Consider the following 20155-nt stretch of genomic DNA (forward strand, 5'->3'; position numbering starts at 1 on the left):
AGAGGGGCAGGCAGATGAGTAACTAGCCAGAGCACTCAGGGAAGCAGATCCCAGAGGACTTGTGGGTATTCTAGCCCGTGGGGAGGCCGGGACTCAGGGACAGGACACGACCAGACTCATCACACTCGTGCAGCACAAACCAGAGGGGAGGCTGAGGCCCTGAGGCTGGAGCGCAGTGGCTGGAGCGCAGTGGCTGGAGCCGGCCTGGCCTGGAAAGTCACTGTGTTCAGCTGCCTGTTTCCATGTCACTTGTTCCAGAGTAAAAATCCACTTATCAAGGAGTAGAGACCAATTAATATTTCTTACAGTATTGCAAGAGAACCTTAAAGGACCACCCCCACACCCTCCCCCACACACAAACATCTACACACACAGGCACACTCATGCACTTATGCACAGAGCCACACAGTGACCCCAAACACCAGCCCTGCACCTTCCTCAGGCTGGGTGTCCCAGGCCACCTCTCTTGGCCCAGCAACATGCAGCTTCCCCAGATGGTGATTCAGGGCCTTGCTGAGGACACCTCCAGTGAGGACACCTCCAGGCAGCTCCACAGGAAACAGAACACTCATGTGCAGAGTTGCTTCTTTTTAGCCCCATGAGCCAGCTTTAAAGCCAGCATTTTCCATCTTCCCAAATCTCTAGGATCCAAAAGAAAATGATAAGAAAACTAAATTCACCCTGCTGGAGAAATGGAAAACTTGGAGCACATTTCTTCGTTTTTTGTTGCATCTCATTCCATTGTTCTCAGGCTCGAGGGCACATTAAGAATCACTTGTGTTTGTGAAATGCCATTCTCAGGTCTCACCTCCAGATGTGTTAGCTCTGTAGGTCAGTGTGGAGCTCAAGAATGGACATTTTTAAGGTGCCCAGATGATCAGACACCACACTTTGAGAAAACAGAAATGTGGCACATTAGCCACAAAAGTGTTGAGGCGAAGGAGCCATTTCCTCCCTCTCTCACTTTCTCCTTTCCTGTGTGACCCTGGCTAGTTGTTGCATCATTGAAGCGTCATAATAAGCCAGGAAGGAAGAAATTTCATAACCGTGCTGACTCCACCAGAACCCCTGCCTCCGTGAGCAGGGAGAGGTGAGGAGTAGCAGATGTTGTTGGCTGCCTACCCAACAGCCATCCCCTTCCCCAGTCCATGCCTCTACACCCTTTCTTTCTGAACAGAACTCCCATTCTGTTCAGGAAACAAGGACTGTGTGTTCCACAGCAGCCTGAGCCCCAGTCCTAGCCCCGGCCCCAGGACGGAATCTTGATTGGCAAGGCAAGAGGTAGGTCGGCCTCCCCGAAATGTCCTGATCCCAGAGGTGAGCAGAGTCACAGGTTCAAGGAGTTCCTAGTACTTCCCCTAGTACTAAAGCTGAAGCCCTTTCCCCAGCCAGTGCAGCCTCTGGCATCTGAGGCAGATCCCAACAGAGGATACCAGTGGCTGGAGACGTCTGCCTGGTCCCTGTAGGGTTCCAGCCTTTAGTTTGGCCTCATGTCTGCTCTACTGCTCACTGTGGCTGGCTCTGAGAGGTAGGATTCAAGCCCAGGAGGTAAGTATGTCCATGTTTTACTTTAATCACATCTGGCTGACCTGGTTGCAATGAAAATGTGTTCTTTGAAATACTGTCTTTCCCTTAAAATGAAGGTGGGGATTGGTGGAGAACAGGATGGGGTGGGAGGGTGGGGTCAAAAGAGACTTCCAGGACTTGCCTACAATGAGAACATCCTGTGTGAGGCAAGTGGAGGAAAGAGTGGTGCCCAGCCCTTGGGTGTTTCCCTGTCCCTTCTTGCTTCCAAACCCTGGCTTTGGTACCCACAGGCTGAACTCACCTGTGGTTTGGCTGTGTCCCCGCCCAAATCTCATCCTGAATCCCCATGTGTTGTGGGAAGGACCTGGTGGTAATTGAATCATGGGGGCAGGTCTTTCCTGTGCTATTCTCGTGATACTGAATAAGTCTCATGAGATCTGATGGTTATTATAAGGGGGAGTTTCCCTGCACAAGCTCTCTCTTTGCCTGCTGCCATCCATGTAAGACATGACTTGCTCCTTGTTGCCTTCTGCCCTGATTGTAAGGCTTCCCCAGCCACATGGAGCTGTATGTCCAATTAAACCTCTTTCTTTTGTAAATTGGGCCAGTCATGGGTATGTCTTTATCAACAGCATGAAAACGGACGAATACACCCACCCTTGCCCTTTCAAGTCTAGTTTCTTCTGTCCATGAGGCTTATTCAGAGGCTATATTCAGACCCTAACTCCAAAGCCAGTCTGGGAGCAGAGCCTGGGTGAAGCCAAAAGTTGCCACTATTTGATTCTTTTCTGTGCTACTCATGGTCTTGCTCTAACACTGCTTCTACCATTGCTTTTTTAAAAGATCTAATAAGTGATTCTTAGATATACAAAAGAGGTATAAAATATAACATAATTCATACCTTCATGCCCACCATTCAGCTTAAGAAACAAATCATTTACCAGTGGAGTTGAAACTGATCCATTCTCTCTTCCCCCTCCTCAAAATCAGCTGACTCTTGTGCCTATCATATGTATTAAGTTTGACTACAAATAACAGAAAACCCAAAATAGTTACTCAACTGAGCTGGAAATTTACTGACCCTTGGTACAAGAGAGATGGAGGGAAGCAGTTCAGGGCTTCTGTGGGAGCTTCACAGTCCCCAGGACCAGCCATCCCCGAGCTGCCACCTGCAGCACAATTTCCACCTCCTGGACCAAGACAGCTGCCATGCTCCAGCCATCTCATCTACTTCAAGCCAGCAAAAAAGGAGAAATGAAGGAAAGAAGGGCATGTCGCCTGCCTTAAGGTGACTTATTGAAAGTTGTACACTATGCTTCCCTTACATCCTTTAGGCCAGAACTTGTCACAAGGCCACATCCAGTTATGGGAGAAGCTAGAAGATGTCATTTTTATTCCAACGGGCTATGTGAAAAGGAGAGTGAAATTGGGAAACCCCTAGTGGTCTCTGCCACATCATAGCCTTAACCAACGTGCTGGCTTAGGACACTAAATTGCTGAAGATATTGGTTTTTAATTTTTTTTTATTTTATTTATTTATTTATTTGAGATGGAGTTTCATGCTCATCGTCCAGGCTGGAGTGCAATGGTGCGATCTTGGCTCACTGCAACCTCCACCTCCTCCTTTCAAGCGATTCTCCTGCCTCAGCCTCCTGAGTAGCTGGGATTACAGGTATGCACCACCATGTCCAGCTAATTTTGTATTTTTAGTAGAGACGGAGTTTCACCATGTTGGCCAGTCTGGTCTCAAACTCCTGACCTCAGGTGATCCGCCCACCTTGGCCTCCCAAAGTGCTGGGATTATGGGCATGCGCCATCACGCCCAACTAGATGTTGCTTTTTTATTTTTATTTTTTTATTTTTTATTTACTTATTTATTTTTTTTACAGAGTCTGGCTCTGTCGCCCAGGCTGGAGTACAGTGGTCGGATCTCAGCTCACTGCAACCTCCGCCTCCTGGGTTTATGCCATTCTCCTGCCTCAGCCTCCTGAGTTGCTGGGACTACAGGCGCCCGCCACTTCGCCCGGCTAGTTTTTTGTATTTTTTAGTAGAGACGGGGTTTCACCGTGTTAGCCAGGATGGTCTCGATCTCCTGACCTAGTGATCCGCCCATCTCGGCCTCCCAAAGTGCTGGGATTACAGGCTTGAGCCACCGCGCCCGGCCGTTGCTTTTTTAAAACAAACTTTTAGTATATGCAAAAAAAAAAAAAAAAAGGATATAGATGATAGAGCTCAATGAAATCTCATAAATGAATCATGATATAGACTGTAACCAACACCCCAGAAAGGCCACCTCATGCCAAACAAGAGTCTGATTAGAAAATAAAATCCCAGCTTAGTAGCTGTCTCATTCTATGTTGGTTCATGAGAATTTAGTTTGCATCACTCCTTGTTCTTAGAGGACTACGTTTCCAGTTTGTGGTAATACTGGTTAAGTGTTTCTCTTGAAGAACGAGCTGAAACTGAAAGTGAATTTCCCTTTAGAAAAAATCACAATCCACAGGGGGTCATATCATGCATTTAGTTACAAGCTACATGAAATAAAGAGGGATGGCATTTATTGTGTGCCTATTGTGTCAGCTTCTGTGCCAAATGAAGATGCTGCTTTTGAAAATACAACCAGTGGAAACACTGCTGTCCCCATTCCTGGATCTGTCACTGACTGGGGCTGTGTGATGTCACTTGAACCTGAAGTCACTTAAGCTGGCTCTGCCTTCGTTTTCTCATCTGCCAAATGGGGATAATATAGTGATGATTAAAAGAGGAAAATATTGCCAGCATGGTCTATAAATATAAAGCTTGGGCCGGGCACAGTGGCTCACGTCTGTAACCCCAGCCCTTTGAGAGGCCAAGGTGGGTGGATCACCTGAGGTCAGGAGTTCCAGACCAGCCTGACCAACATGGTAAAACCCCGTCTCTACTAAAAATATAAAATTAGTTGAGTGTGATGGTGTGTGCCTGTAATCCCAGCTACTCGGGAGGCTGAGGCAGGAGAATCACTTGAACCCGGGAGGTAGAGGTTGCAGTGAGCTGAGATTGTGCCACTGCACTCACTCCAGCCTGGGCAACAAGAGTGAAACTCCATCTCAAAAATAAATAAATAAATAAATAAATAAATAAATAAATAAATAAATAAATGTAAAGCCCAGTGTAGACATTGCTTCCTTCCCCTTAAGAGGCCGAGTGTTTGACCGAGCTCTGCCTACACAGTGTGTCTTTCCACTGAGCTTGCCTCCTGGCTCCTAAGTGCCATGAAGGCAGAGGTCATCCCCCACCTCCCATCCCTGAGCTGATGATGGAGTGAGCACTGAGACACATTCGACGGATGGAGCCAAGGGCTTGCTGTGTTTCCTTTTACAACTAGATCTGAGTCATGCCTCCTTTTGCCTCCCACTGCAGCCCTCCTCCCCTGGATTTCTGGAACACTCAGGCTGTCTGCGTGTTTTAATTTATGTTGCCTTCCTCCCTTCCTTTCTTGCTCTTTTCATACTTGCCAGCCCATATATATTTAGCTCTTTTCATCTTTCTTCATAAATCATTCCCGCAAGTCAAGTCCCTGAAAATGTTTCCCCTGAAATCCCTCCAAACGGTATTTGAAACACTTACCTCCTCATAAATGCAACGTGGACAATTTGGCCTGTCACTGCTGCCTTAGTGCCAGGAGAAAGACAATAAGGAAACTGGGGTGCAGGCTCTGGCACTCCATGTGGGGAACTTTGTATCCCCTTTCTTTTAAAGATGCTGATGGCTGGGCGCAGTGGCTCACGTGCTAGTAATCCTAGCACTTTGGGAGGCCAAGGCAGGCAGATCACTTGAGATCAGGAGTTCGAGACCAGCCTGGCCAACATGGTGAAACTGCAGCTCTACTAAAAACACAAAAATCAGCCACGTGTGGTGGCACATACCTGTAATCCCAGCTACTTAAGAGGCTGAAGCAGGAGAATCGCTTGAACCAGGAGGCGGAGGTTGCAGTGAGCCAAGATGGCACCATCGCACTCCAGTCTGGGAGACAAGAGCAAAACTCCATCTCAAAACAAAATAAAATTATAATTAAATTAAGATGCTGAAACAGCATTGAAGGGTTCGGGAAATAATTTACTTTATGGTCCTCACAATGAAGGGGTAATCTGGTGGTGAAAGGTCTGGGCTGTAGCATCTGAATGTCTGAGTTAAAATCCCGGCTTGGTCACTTATTTGTTGTGGAATCTTGGCCAAGTTACATGACTTCTCTGTGTCCCAACATCCTCAGCTGTAAAATGGGAATGAGAGTTTACCTTACTAGGCAGTTATGAGAATTAAATAAGTTCATTCACACCAAGTTCTTAGCATGTTGCCTGGGACATGGTAAGTGCTTGACAGATTTTAGCTTGTTGTTGTGTTTTTTCCTGGGTGTACCCAGTCTCCATCCTTTTCATCATTATTATTGGCAGAACCCTTGTTTTATGCTGGATTCCAATATAACCTGAGTTTTAAAATAATAGCTTTTTCTGCCTTCCCTTGCAGCCAAAACAAGTCATGTGACACAGCTCTTGCCAGGGAGATGACAGCTGGAATCGTGAGTAGTGCAGCCAGAAAAGCTTTGTAAAGGGAGCAGACTGAATTGCCATGTTCCTGTCTGCCTTTCTCCCCTTCCTCCTTTTTCCTGTTTAGAATGTGAATGTGATGTCTGGAGCCTCAGCAGCCACATTTGGACCATGAGCCCAATTTGAGAATGACAGTCATGTGCCCAGGATGATGAGAGAGAGAGAGAAAAGGAACCTGAGTCTTTCCTCCCAGATGGCGCTGTGCAGCTGCCGTACCAGCCCTGGGCCGCCTGCCTTTGGACTTCTTGTAACCAAACAAATGAATAAATAACCACGTACTCTGTGTAAGCCCCTACTTGTCATGTTCCTATTAGCAGCTATGTGCAATTCCTAACTGCTGCAAGCGTAGTTTCCTGGCTGGGAGCAGCTCCGATTAGAGCTGGATAAGAAGATCCTGAAGTGGTTTGTAAACTGCACTCTGCAGGAGCTGAGGGATCCTAGGAAGCCCCTCTCAGACTGGAGATCAGGGATGGGAGGAGTAAGGACCATGCCGCCTCTCCCCACCTCATCTTTTTTCCAAGTTTGTTTTAACTTACTGTAGCGGGAGAGGTGGCCCAGTTAGGCTTTGCAGAAAGAACAGATTTCAGGACAAAAAAAATAAAAGGTTTGGAAATCACTTTTCTTGTCCAACCCCCTCATTTTACAGATGAGTGATCTGAGGCCCCCAAAACATCTTGCCAGTCAAGCTCAGCCAAGCAAAGCCAAGAGGAGAACCCAAGTTTTCTGCTCCTTCCGGGGGCCCTGCCAAGTGCTGGAACTGCCACACACCAAAAAAGCCGATCCAAAGAGTTTACAATCGCTGACGAAGTCCCAACCCACTGAGCTCTGATGGGCTGCCTGCTCTCAGGGGAATTGGACAGGGCCCCTCCGGTTAAAACTAATGAGGGCTGCGAATGCCCTTTCAGGGCCCTGGGCAGCCAATTTGCCCTCCTGCTGAGAGAAAGTTGGACCCAGTTCCTCTTCTGTCTTTATAGTAATTCATTCATTGTTTGTTTATTTTTTTTTTAAAGCGCACACACATTAGATGTGTGAAGCAAAGGGGGTGAATGGGTGGCATGAAATCCTCAATGCATGGGGCTCTTTGTCCCTGTTCTTGTAGTTCTCCTTTGCAAAATGCTCGCTTAATCAATTCAAGATCAATGGCTGCTAAGTCGCAGCTGTAAACACCATCTCATTCAAGGTCAATTAGAGCAGCCGGGTGTTCTGTAGCAGGAAGTTTAACTGTGGGAGAGGCCTGGGGAGGGGCTTTATCATGGAGCCTTCAGTAAGTGTTTACAGAGCCCGTCCTTGTGGATTTGCTCTGTATGGACACATTGGTCAACTTGGTAGAAAATACATCGCCACTTGAGTGGAATAACTAGATGTTATAATAATTCAGAATATCTGATTCCAGGACTTTCACTAGAAACTCTTTTCCTCATCCCTCCATTCTATCCATCCATCCATCCATCCATCTACCCACCCACTCCACAAATTATTTCTTGAGCAGCTACTCATGTATCCAGCTCTGGTGCAGAAGAAAACAGGCAGGGTCCTCACTTGGAGATTTTTTGAGGGGAGCATAGAGAGCCCGAGAATGAACAGGTAAATGAGTGGACAGAGAAGGGATCCTGTGACAGAGTTGTCCTCAGCTGGAGAAGCAGCCCGGGGGAGTCCACACTGCACCCCCTCCATGGGGCAGCCGGGACAATGCAAGCCCCCCTACCCTCAGCACCACCCCATCCCAACCCCAGGGCTCTGCTTTCCAGCTGTGATGAACTCATGGGGCCTCTCAGAGTGTTCAGTGATTATCAGGGGCCAAGCTCAGTGTTAAGCGTTTGGCTCGGATTCTTCTGCTGAACTCCTTTTGGAAACAGGCTTTTTCCCCCTACCCTCAGGCGCCCACAATGAGACAAGGGCTGAAAAGTCTCTCAGAGGAGCCCAGATACCAGGGTGAGTTTAGCAACCCTTCACTTTGTGAGCACTGGGCAAGGCCCGAGACTGCTTGAAGACTCTTATTTGTAAACTCCAAAGGCTTCAGAACAGCTGTGTGATGCAAAAGAAAAAATCGCCATAAAGCCAGCTTTCATAAATTCATTCAGCAACTATTTTAAGGCATGGAGGAGAACCAGAATAGATGCTACACTTGGAATTAGAGACCCAAGTTCAAATCCTTCCACCACCTCTCATTCTTCAGCAAGTCCTTAATTTATTGAGGCTCACTTTCCTAACTTGTAAAGTGGTGCTAACACTATCCCACTCATGTAACTGTGATGAGGATTTTTTTTACATGGGATTCCATAGCCAGTGACTGAATCTGCCTTGGGGGCAGAGAGATCCACCAAGAGACTGGGAGAGTGGCTTAGGCCAGGGGCACTAATGAAATATTGCAGATGAGAACAATGGCTGGGAAAGACGCCAAAGTGCTAAGATCAATGGGACTTGGCAACTCCCTGCAGAGGGGTGGGGTATCACCATTCATGAAGGCAAGGAACTGGGAGAAGCTTGGGAGACTTGGTGGGCAGTGATGCCATTGACAACCACTGGGGACACCAAAGATACTCTGTTTGGGAGACCTGTGGGCCAACCAGGTAGTCATCAGTAGGCACCTGGCAGCTGGAGACTGTGGGAGTCATCCACAGGTGGTCGTTGAACACACGATGGGCCTGGGTGAGGTCTGGTAGGAGACACATGCCATTTTTGACTGTCCAACATAACATACACCTTCAAAGAACTGCTCCTCCTCCATTGCCGTCATGAGTGTTTGCAGGACTGACAGTCCCCATAAAATGCAAGGGGAGATAAGAGGCCTGGACCCCTGGTCATCCCAGCAGGCAGCTCCCTTGGCCATGTGATTGCTGTAGTGGGGAAGATATGACTCAGCATGGGACACTCAGAGTCCTTCCTGGGGATTTTTCAATTTGGAATTAAAGGAGGGGCTTTGTCTTTTGCATCCCCGAGTGGGAAGGAATTGAGACATGCCAGGGGCCATCTTCTATGGAATATGAAGAAAGCTAATTTGCTGGAGAGAATAAAGCCAATCAGAGGAAGCAGAGCTGAGAAATAGAGAGGAGGAGAATCCTGACTGCAACGTGTTCCTGATTCCAGTCTCAGAAACTCCCAAAGCTTCTGTGCTTTCCACAGCACTTCCTTCAGTTCATTGAGCTACTGCAGGCATGAGAGTCATTAAATTCTCTCTTTTCAAGTCAGCTTGAATTGGGTTTCTATCACTTGCACTCCAAAGAATCTTAGCTAACTCAGCTCTCAAAGGCAGAAAGATTACGTAGCTGATTTTGGACACTTTACTATCCATATACACATTTCAGAAGCTGATGGAAAGCTATGGATGGATGCAGGAAACGTTGTCTACAAGTTCAAGGTGGGGGAATCTCATCAAAGAGCCCAGTCATGGAATACTAGAACCTCTGGGACACAGGAAACAGCAGGGAGACTTGGGCTGATCCTTGGGAGACAGGTCATTTTCAGGAGACAAGAGGAGAAAGACTAGGGCCAGAGGCAGATTGAAAAGATCATATAAATGGAAGGAGAATCAAGAAGGGGCAGCATGGTGAAAACCAAGGAAGAAGGATGCTCAGAGGAAGTTCCCGCCAGTGCGTTGATAAAGGCTGTGGAATTTGGGAACTGCATAATGGATGTTTTGGCGAGCTCAGCAAAGAAGGCGTGGGGCAGCTCACAGAAGCCAGGTTGCAGGGAGGGTTCCTAAGAAGGAGTGAACCTTGAAAACATGCTAAGTGAAAGAGGCCAGATATAGGGGCCACATATTCTATGATGACATTTATATGAAGTATCCAGGATCAAATAGGGAAATTCACAGAGGCAGGAAAGAGATTGCCAGAGGCTGAGGAAGGGGGAATCAGGAGTGACTGCTTAACGGGTACAAAATTTCTTTTCAGGGTGATGAATGAGATAGTGGTGGTGGCTGCACAACACAGCAAGCACACTAAAAACCACTAAAGTGTACTTTGTTGTTTTGTTGTTGTCGTTGTTGCTTTTGGAAATAGGGTCCTGTTCTGTCACCCAGGCTGGAGTGCAATGACAAGATCTGGGCTCACTGCAACCTGCACCTCCTGGGTTCAAGTGATTCTCCTGCCTCACCCTCCCAAGTAGCTGGGATTACAGGCACCCAGCACCACACCTGGCTAAATTTTGTGTTTTTAGTAGAGACAGGGTTTCACCATGTTGGCCAGGCTGTTCTCGAACTTCTGACCTCAGGTGATCTGACCACGTTGGCCTCCCAAAGTGCCAGGATTACAGGCATGAGCCATCGTGCCTGGCTTAAAGTATACATTTTAAAGGGGAAATATTATGTTATGTAAATATGATCTCAGTTTCAAAGCAAGTGGGGGCTGGTAGAAGGGAAGCAGCAAGAATCGAGCCTCCATGGAGGTGCTTGGCAGAGGATCCAAAAGGAGCGCTGGGTGATACCTGGAGGGAAACAGTAAGATCAAGGAAATGATTTTTTAGGATGAGAAACCCTGACCTCAGAGAGAAGGTAGGTGTGGTGGGCAGAATGGTGGCACCAAAGATGTCCTTGTCCTAATGCCTAGAACCTGTGAATATATTACCTTACATGGCAAAGGGGACCTCAGATTGCAGGTGGAATTAAGGGTGCTGATCAGCTGACCTTAGCATGGGGAGATGATCCCTGATTATCTAGGGGGCCCTGTGTAATCACAATGGGCCTTACAGGTATGACTAGGAGGCAGAAAAATCGGCGTCAGGAGGTGAGATTTGAGAAAACTCAACTGGCCAAGCCTGGCCTTACTGATGAAGGAAGGAAGTCACAGGCTGAGGAATATGCACAGCCTCTAGAAGCCAGAAAAGGCAAGGAAATGGACTTGACCCCAGGGCCTCCAGAAGAAAAAGCAACACTGCAGACACGTTGACTTCAGCCCCGTGAGATGCATGTCAGACATCTGACCTGCAGAACTCTAAGATAAGTCTGTGCTGCCTTAAGCCACTACATTTTTGGTCATTTGTTACAGCAGCGATAGGAAACCAACACAGTGGGATGTTCCAAAGATAGGGATGACTAAATATCAGGAGGAAGCCGGTGGCTATGAGATGGTGGCAATGTAGGAAGAACATTGGCCTCAAAGCCAAATGATGTGTGAAACCCCAACTACCACTAACTGCACAGTCACAGGCAAGTCAGCCCTCCCCTTGCTGGCCTTAGTTTTCCCACCTGTGAAATAGGAGCATTGGTGTGATGACCTCGAAGGGATCCACCAGCTCTGATGCTCTTGTTCCTCAGGCTTTGCAGCTGCAGTCATTGGAACAGCATATGCTGGGTCTGCCTCTGCCAGGGTCCATAGGGAGGCTGACCTGATTGTTTTGGTTTGTCAGAAAGGCTGCCCTACTGAAGGATGATGGCAAAGGACACTCAGCTGCCTTCCACAGAGGCAGCAGGGTAAAGAGGATCCAGGATACCCCACTATCACCATCCCCATAATATATGTATTAGTCCATTTTCACACTGCTGTGAAGAACTACCTGAGGCCAGGCCCAGTGTCTCACCTCTATAATCCCAGCACTCTCAGAGGCCAAGGTGGATGGATCACTTGAGGTCAGGAGTGCAAGACCTGCCTGGCCAACGTGGTGAAACCCCGTCTCTACAAAAAAATACAAAATTAGTTGGGCATCGTGATGCATGCTGTAATCTTAGCTACTTGAGAGGCTGAGGCAGGAGAATCGCTTGAACCTGGGAAGTGGAGGTTGCAGTGAGCTAAGATCATACCACTGCACTCCAACCTGAGCAACAGAGCTAGACTCCACCTCAAAAAAAAAAAATTAAATTAAAAAAAACTACCTGGGACTGGGTAATTTATGAAGAAAAGAGGTTTAATTGACTCACAGTTCCACAGGTTTAACAGGAAACATGGCTCAGAGGCCTCAGGAAACTTACAATCATGTTAGAAGGCAAAGGGAAAGCCAGCACTTTACCATGGTGAAGCAGGAGAGAGAGAGAGAGAGTGAAAAAAGCCACACACTTTTAAACCATCAGATCTCATGAGAATGCACTCACTAGCATGAGAACAGCAAGGGGGAAATCTGCCGCCATGTTCCAACCACCTTCCACCAGGCCCCTCCCTGACACATGGGGATTACAATTCAACATGAGATTTGGGTGGCGACACAGAGCCAAACCAAATCAACATATATCTTCCCAACCCCCTGAAAGTTAGGAGGGGCTCTGCCAACTGTCTCCCACTGGCTGACCTTGTTAATGAGTTTTGGCTTCAGAATCCTCCTCAACACAGTGCCCCACAAAGCCACTGCCAACTGAGCAGGACTGGCAGGTGAGGTGGTGTCTATATGGCAGCCTCGGGTTGACATATTGCTGATACCAGCAACTTCCTTGAAGCCATAAGCACCTTTGGGATTAGGTAAGACCCTAAAATTCTTTCAATCATAAATAGCAAACTCTGGGTTAATTAGTTCACCAAGGTTCTGGAGGAGATTCCTGATTTCAGACAATAGAAATCATCCCTGGCCAACTAAAGAGAAAACACTAAATCCCTGTTGAAAACGTTGAGTTGCTTACAAAATTGGACAAGAAGCAGACAAAAGAGGCAAGACCGTAGAAATTAACAATGAGAACAGTCACGTTCATGACACAGGAAAAGCGTGATTAAGGCAACACTGTTGGCACGGCTCCCCACCCCGGTCACTGCATTGGCACCTCAGCTGCCGCCCTGAATAGCCTCTACCTGAGCTCACCTCTTTGGGTCACGCTCAGGATTGAAAGTACCAGGAGAAAGCGTCAGTTGCCGGAGCATAGGTTAGGTGCTGCCCCCTGGTGGCCGAGAGCACAGAGACCGCCTCTGTCCCAATCCACTCTCACTTCCTCCAGCAGCTGGGGGGCCCTTCCCACCCTAACCCACTCTGTGCAATAATGTGCCCTAGTAGCAAGTGGTTTCACATCTTAGGTCCCTTAAAAGGGTCTAAGGTTCCCTGCACTCAGATAATTTACTGTGGAATGTTCCTTCTAGAAAAGACTTTTGAAACCTACTAGTTCAACACTCAACGATCCAGAAGCACAGAAGGGCTGCTTAGTGTTGGCGCCAGGGCTGCACACAGGCCTCCCAGCTGCCCCTCCAGTGGTCTCCCTGCCCTGAGCCAATGTCCTCCTGCCTGCGACTGGCCTATGACAGTGTAGGACCCAGAGTCGGAAGACGTGGCATTGCCATGGCGACCAGAAGTCACAGCTTTTCAAAGACTGGATGAATTTCTTGAGCTTTCACATTTTTCTAAGAAGGGATAAGTAGTAGCTCTATGTGATTTAGTCCTTATACCTTGGTAAACATAGCTTTCCAATGAATATATTTACAGTTCAGCAAAACAAGCCTTTGCCAGGTTCTGTTTTCCTGGATGTTCTTTCTGAGAATGTGATTGCCACAGTGATCGGTCCCTCAGAGGGCAGTTCTGTTTCAACATCACAGTCAGGGTCTCTGGGCAGTGGAGCAGCAGGGGACACAGTGTCTGGGATGAGAGGAAGAAGAGGAAACAGGAGGGAAGTTGGGCAGACAGGGACTGAGCTGGAACTTCTAGTGACTTCATTATTTTTCAGCAGGCTGGCACAGCGGCACTGGATCTTGGCTGGACAGGGCAATTAACAGCTCCCCAAGCTCCTAATGAGTCACTTTCTTGAGGTTTCAGCTGCCCGCAGTTTCCCAAGGGAATTTATTCCTGGAAGCTCACTCCTGCGAACTGCCCTCCCCTGGGTGCACCTTGTCGAGGGCTCCTGGATTTGCCCAATTGGTCAGAAACCAGGAATTCTGGGTCCAGAACCATAGCCTGTAATTTACAAGGGGGACTGATAGTGCTCAGCCATAACTCAGGCACACAGGATGGTGCCTGGCAAGGACATTTCACTTTCCGGGGCAGCTGAGAGGTCTCACTTCCTCAAAACCCTGTTCTGAGACTCTCCTTCCACAAAGAGCCTGCCAGGTTTTGTATCTGGTTCAACCAAGGGTAGACACAGCCCCCATCAGCAGTGGTTTATAGTTGGCCAAGAGCCAAACTCTGTCCTAGATCAGGGCTGAAACCAATCAGACTTTCTTCCAGAGATCTCAAACTTGAGACTTGCATAAAATCTGTTACCAGATAGTAGCAAGAGCAGTGGAAACCAAAGCTGAGGAGCTAAATTTCCAGAGGAAATGACGAGGTGGCTGTGGCGTGGCTGCTTGCAGGAATGAGGGGTGCTTCTTAATGTGCCCTGTAGCTGGAAATCATCTGAATTTGTCTCCGTTCTTGGAGACCCAAAATATCCCTGTCACACATCCAAACGCATGCACTCATAGCCAAGGAGGCGATGGGATACTTATCTGACTGACTCAACCCTAAAGGACTCCACTTTTGCCTCACACTGAGGAGATATGGGAGATCCAGCCTAACCTGTTTTGATGTCTTCAGTTACTCACTTTAGTTTGTCTATGAAACATGAACAGAGTTAAAATCTAACAGTAGTCGGGCGTGGTGGCTCACGTCCGTAATCCCAGCATTTTGGGAGGCAGAAGCGGGAAGATCACTTGAGGTCAGGAGTTCAAGACCTGCCTGGCCAACTTGGTGAAACTCCATCTGTACTAAAAATTCAGCAACAACAACAAATTACCAGAGTGTGGTGGCAGGTACCTGTAGTCCCAGCTACTCAGGAGGCTGAGGCAGGAGAATCCCTTGAACCTGGGAGGCAGAGGTTGCAGGGGGCCAAGATCACACCACTACACTCCAGCCTGGGCGACTAAGTGAGACTCCATCTCCAAAAATAAAATAAAATAAAATAAAATCTAACAGCAATTGATTCTTCATCAAGGAGAAATATTATGGGTGGAACATTATCCTCTAGAGTCCAAAACTCTAGAAGGCGAGCCATTTAAGAACCTTACTGCAAGATGCAGTGGCTCCCACCTATAATCCCAATACTTTGGGAGGTCAAGGCAGGAGGATGGCTTGAGTCCAGGAATTCGAGACCAGCCTGGGCAACATACCAAGACCCCTCCACCATCTCTAAAAAACAAACACGAAAATTAGCCAGCCATGGCAGTTCACCCATGTAGTCCCAGCTACTCCAGAGGCTGAGGCAGGAGAATTGCTTGAACCCAGGACTTTGAGGTTGCAGTGATCCATGATCACACCACTGCATTCCTGCCAGGGGAACAGAGCAAGACCCTACATCGAAAAATTTAAAAATGAAGAAGAAGAACCTTCCTTCCACTTGAGACAATGGGAGATGGTGGGAGGCCTTTGCTTCTATGGAAAGTACAGACTTGGGTACATTATGGCAGTCCCCAGAGTAACCACCCCCTGGTCTGCAGACTGAAGTGTGGTCTGCCAAGCATGGGCTGGCCCTTGTGCTCCTGCAGCTCTCCAGCCACACCCAACAGCATCATACTGCTGCTTCCTGCTCCCTACAAACAGTTTCTACTCCCCTGGATGCCCTTCCAAGACCCAACTGTGTAACAAACTCCATTCCAACCTTCAATACTATATGAACTAGGGTTATTTTGGTTGCATGATATAGAAACTGACTCTAGATGATCAGAAGGCTCTGGGATGCCTCACGGGTATAAGAGTTGAATTGCCACGTCCCAGCGAGGGCAGAGATAGGACCGCTCATGCATTTTGGAGCTGTCACTCTAGAGAAGTGGTTCTCAACTAGGGGTGATTTTGTTCTCCAGGGGATATTTGGCAATGGAGACGTGACTAGGAGTGGGATGCTACAGGCATCTACTGGGTGGAGGCCAGGGATGCTGCTAAACATTCTGTAATGCAGCGGACAGTGCCCTTCACCCCAGCAAAGAATGAGCCAGCCCAAATGTCAATAGTGCCAAGGTTAAGAAATCCTGCTCTAGAGAGCTTCCATCACCATGATTTAGTTCCAATGACGTTTCCAGCCTCCGAAACTCTCCATTCCAGATTTCAATTTACTAGGAGAGAAAACTTGATTGGCCCATCTTGAGTACTCATCCACCTCCGGATCTATCAGCTATGGCCAGGAAAAGAGAGTTACCTAATATAAACTTGGCCACTGGGGACCCTTTTCTCATGTTGGGGATGTCCCCAGAAAAAAAAAAAAATGACTTTCTGTGGGCCATGTGTCCCAAGAACAATGGGGCCAGGGGCCAGACAGACGTTACCTCCCTCAGGAAGCCTTTCCTGCTCCATCTGCTCTTGGGCTACCATTTTTTCTTGCACATGTTTGTTTTCACTGAATTGTGATTTGTTTGTTCATCTGTCCATCTCTCCCAGGAGACTTGAAGTTCTCTATGGAGTGACACTGGGTCTTACTCATCCCTGAAAGCCCAGTGTCAATGTTCCGGTTACATAACACACCACTGCTACATAACATGCTGCCCAGCCAACCTTCCCAAAGCTTAGTCACTTCAAGTAACAATCTTTTCACCTCCTGATTTTGTGAATCTGGAATTTCAGCAGGATTTGGTTTGGTGATTCTTCTGTTCCACACACGCTCCACGGGGGTGACTCAGGGGTATTCATCTGGCCACCAGGCTTGGCTGAGAGGTCCAACATGTCTTCTCACACAACTGGAGCCTTAGTGAGCAACTGGAAGTCCAGGCTCAGCCAGGCCCCTCTCTCTAGCCTCATAGCCTCTCCATGTGAGCTTTTCAAACAGGCAGTCATGTTTTGAATGTGGCAGATTAGGGCTCCAAAAGCAAATGTTTAAAGGAAACCAAGGCTAAAACGGAAAGTCTTCTTAAGATCTTAAACTGGAAGTCCCAGAACATTGTTTCAGCTGTATCCTGTTTACCAAGAAAGACACTAAGGAAAACCCAACTTTAAGAAGAAGGGGGCCAGGCACGCAGTGGCTCACTCTTGTAATCCCAGCACTTTGGGAGGCTGAGGCAGGAGGATCGCCTGAGCCCAGGAGTTCGAGACCAGCCCGGGCAACATGGCAAAACCCATCTACCAAAAAGAAAAAATTAGCCAGGCATGGTGGCATATGCCTGTAGTTTCAGCTACACAAAAGGCTGAGGCAGGAGGATCGCTTGATCCCAGGAGGTCAAGGTTGCAGTGAGTTGTATCTCACCACTGCACTCCAGCCTTGGCAGCAGAGCGAGACCCTGTCTCAAAAAAAAAAAAAAAAGAGGAAGGGAATTAGACTCCACTTCTAAATGAGAGAGGTGGCATGCACCAACAAAAAGGGAAGAAACTGGTGGCAGTCATTCTTCGAGATTGTCACCCACAGCCTACTACAGTAATTATTCAATAAGCATTTAACAGATAAATTAATATGAAGAGAGATTACCCCTACTGAGTTCGCCCAGGTGATGCAATGGTTAAATGAAAACAAAGCACATGAAAAATGCTTCTGAAACTATCCAACGTTGTAAAGAGGTAAGGAGCTGCTATTAAGAGAAAATTTAATGTGCTTCCTCTGGTTTATGGATGACTGTTTGCAGGGTTCTCTCCACTATTCTCCACTCCCACTTGCAGGGATTCATCACAGACATCACTTGTCAGTCACAGCTCTTTTGCACTGATGCTGGATATGGCTTCAGAATCCTTCTCAACACAACACTCCAGTCATCCACTACTAACCGATTAAAGTCCACAAGGATACCTATTTGTTATCCTTGTTCCTGCCTAAATTCCTGTTGCTAAACCATCCTCCAAATGCCCAAACTTTTAGTTTCTTTAAACATGCACACAATTGCTTCCTTTAAGAGAGAGAGAGAGAGGAAAAAAAAAAATATAAAGCTGAAGCCCTAAGCAAGATGAAATGGCAGACACCATTACCTTACCCTCCAAAATTGGATTTATAATGGAAACAGAAACTGATTATGGTGGTGAGCTCTGCCACTATGACTTAGTTTAAAAGAAATAACTGCATGCCAGAATAGTCATATGACATCTCGTAAAGGAGAGAATCTGTCTACTTTGACATATTTTCCTCCATGAAAACTCCAGCTCAAGGTGAGGCAAGCCGAAACTTGCATGTCTGGATGAATGAAAGCCGCATGGACTGACCACCATCCGCCTCCACAGTCATTACCTACCTACAGATTCCCCTGACACCCACCCTGCTTGCCATGCAGCTTGTTAGGAATTTGGAAGGCACACTTTTTTTTTTTTTTTTTTTTTTTTGAGACAGAGTCTCGCTCTGTCACCCAGACTGGAGTGCAGTGGCGTGATCTCAGCTCGCTGAAACCTCCACTTCCCGGGTTCAAGCAATTCCTCTGCCTCAGCCTCCTAAGTAGCTGGGACTACAGGTGTGCACCACCACGGCCGGCTAATTTTTTGTATTTTAGTAAAGACGGGATTTCACCATGTTGGCCTGGATGGTATTGATCTCCTGACCTCATGATCCGCCCACCTCATCCTCCCAAAGTGCTGAGATTACAGGTGTGAGCCACCGCACCTGGCCAGAAGGTACACTTTAACCACTCGACTAAAGTGTTCAAGGAAAGAGAAAAAAAGCACGTATAAACCCCCCCCTTTTTTTTTTTGAGACACAGTCTCACTCTATCACCCAGGCTAGAGTGCAGTGGCGCGATCTCAGTTCACTGCAACCTCTGCCTCCGGAATTTAAGTGATTCTCATGCCTCAGCCGCACCAGTTGCTAGGATTACAGGTGCCTGCCACCACGCCCAGCTAATTTTGCATTTTTAGTAAAGACGGGGTTTCATCATGTTGGCCAGGCTGGTCTTGAACTCCTGACCTCAAATGATCCCCCCACCTCAGCCTCCCAAAGTGCTGGGGTTACAGGTGTGACCCACAAGATCTGGTAACTTTCTATGGTTCCTCAGTTCATATGTGGCAGAGCTAGGATTTGAATTCACATTTGTTTGACCTCAAGGCCTGAATTCAAGCAAAATGCAGATGCTAGGGAAGGGGAGAGGCAAGCAGGAGGGATGACATGGCCCCTGTCCTCAAGGGTCTTCTAGCCCACAGTGAATGCCATGGTTTCTTCATTCTCCAGGCTGCTGGGAGTGCCACCAGGACTTGTCCTTGGCTGCAATGAGATGAACAACCCAAGGACACAACCTTCCTGAAGCAGCTGCACCCAATGACTGTTGACTATTGATACGGGTGTATTACAACCTAGCCCTCACTCAACTCTGAGGGCCATCCCAGCTCCGGATCACTTGGAGGGTGGCTGAGACCTTTGTTGGGATTGCATTGCAGCTCAGCTTCTCCCTCTGCCTTCTGCTGCATCGGTCACTCCCCCATGATGTAGGCCCCAAGCGTTATCCTCAAGAATCTTCTTGAACACAGATCTGCTTCTCAGAACTTGCTTCCCAGGGAACTGTCCTGGGACACAGTCTAGTGGGGAAGAAAGGTTTTCACAGAGGATGCAAAGACAACCCCATACCACACTGTAAACATCCCTGGGGGGGCCATCGAGAGGGCCCAAGGAGTTAACGAAAGCATCCTGGAGGATATGAGGATTAAGCTGACCCTTGAAAGATGGGGAAATTAGAATATTTGCCATAAACAGGAATGAAGTATCAATAGAGCTACAACATGGATGAACTTTGAAACCATTATGCTAAGCAAAAGAAGCCAGACACAAAATACCACATGTGTGATTCTGTGCATGTGAAATGTCCAGAACACAGAAATCTGTAGAGACCCACAGTAGATTAGTGCTTGCCGGCACCAGCATGAGGCCGGGGGACCTGGGAGGTGATAGCTAAGGGGTATAGGGTTAATTTTTGAGATGATGAGAATATTCTAAAATTGACTGGTGAAGAATGAACATATCTGTAAATATACCAAAACCAAAAACCACTGAATCTTACACTTTAAATAGATGAATTATATGGTATGTGAATTATGTCTCAATAAAGCTATTTTAAAAAGGGGAGAATGTGGATAGGTTGACGGGCAAGAATGTGGAGAGAATTGCCGGTGGGTAAAAACGTGTGAGATCCGCGAGAGCGTGAATCCGTCGTAGGGGATAGGGTGCTGATGGGAAGCAGGAAAGAACAAAGATGGCTGGAAGACTGCGACCAGGGATGGGAGGCCTGAAGTCTGAGCAGGTAGGAAGCTCGTCCCAGAAGATCTGGGAGTAATGAGTTGAA

At 47.5% G+C, this 20155-nt stretch overlaps 1 long non-coding RNA gene across 3 annotated transcripts; it reads left to right on the forward strand.

Annotated features, from left to right (window-relative positions):
* The first annotated feature begins 1096 nt into the window (after positions 1-1096).
* On the forward strand, positions 1097-6460 carry LOC111550705. 3 transcript variants are annotated; one of them, XR_002734157.1, is made up of 4 exons: positions 1097-1281; positions 1389-1548; positions 6031-6082; positions 6178-6460. It is a non-coding gene; the product is annotated as an uncharacterized LOC111550705 (long non-coding RNA). The 3 variants fall into 3 exon arrangements; XR_002734156.1 differs by having other exon boundaries at positions 6031-6460; XR_002734158.1 differs by lacking the exons at positions 6031-6082; positions 6178-6460 and adding an exon at positions 2518-3133.
* The last annotated feature ends 13695 nt before the right edge of the window (positions 6461-20155 follow it).

The sequence above is a fragment of the Piliocolobus tephrosceles genome, chromosome 9, assembly GCF_002776525.5.
Source record: "Piliocolobus tephrosceles isolate RC106 chromosome 9, ASM277652v3, whole genome shotgun sequence".
Taxonomy (NCBI): Eukaryota; Metazoa; Chordata; class Mammalia; order Primates; family Cercopithecidae; genus Piliocolobus; species Piliocolobus tephrosceles.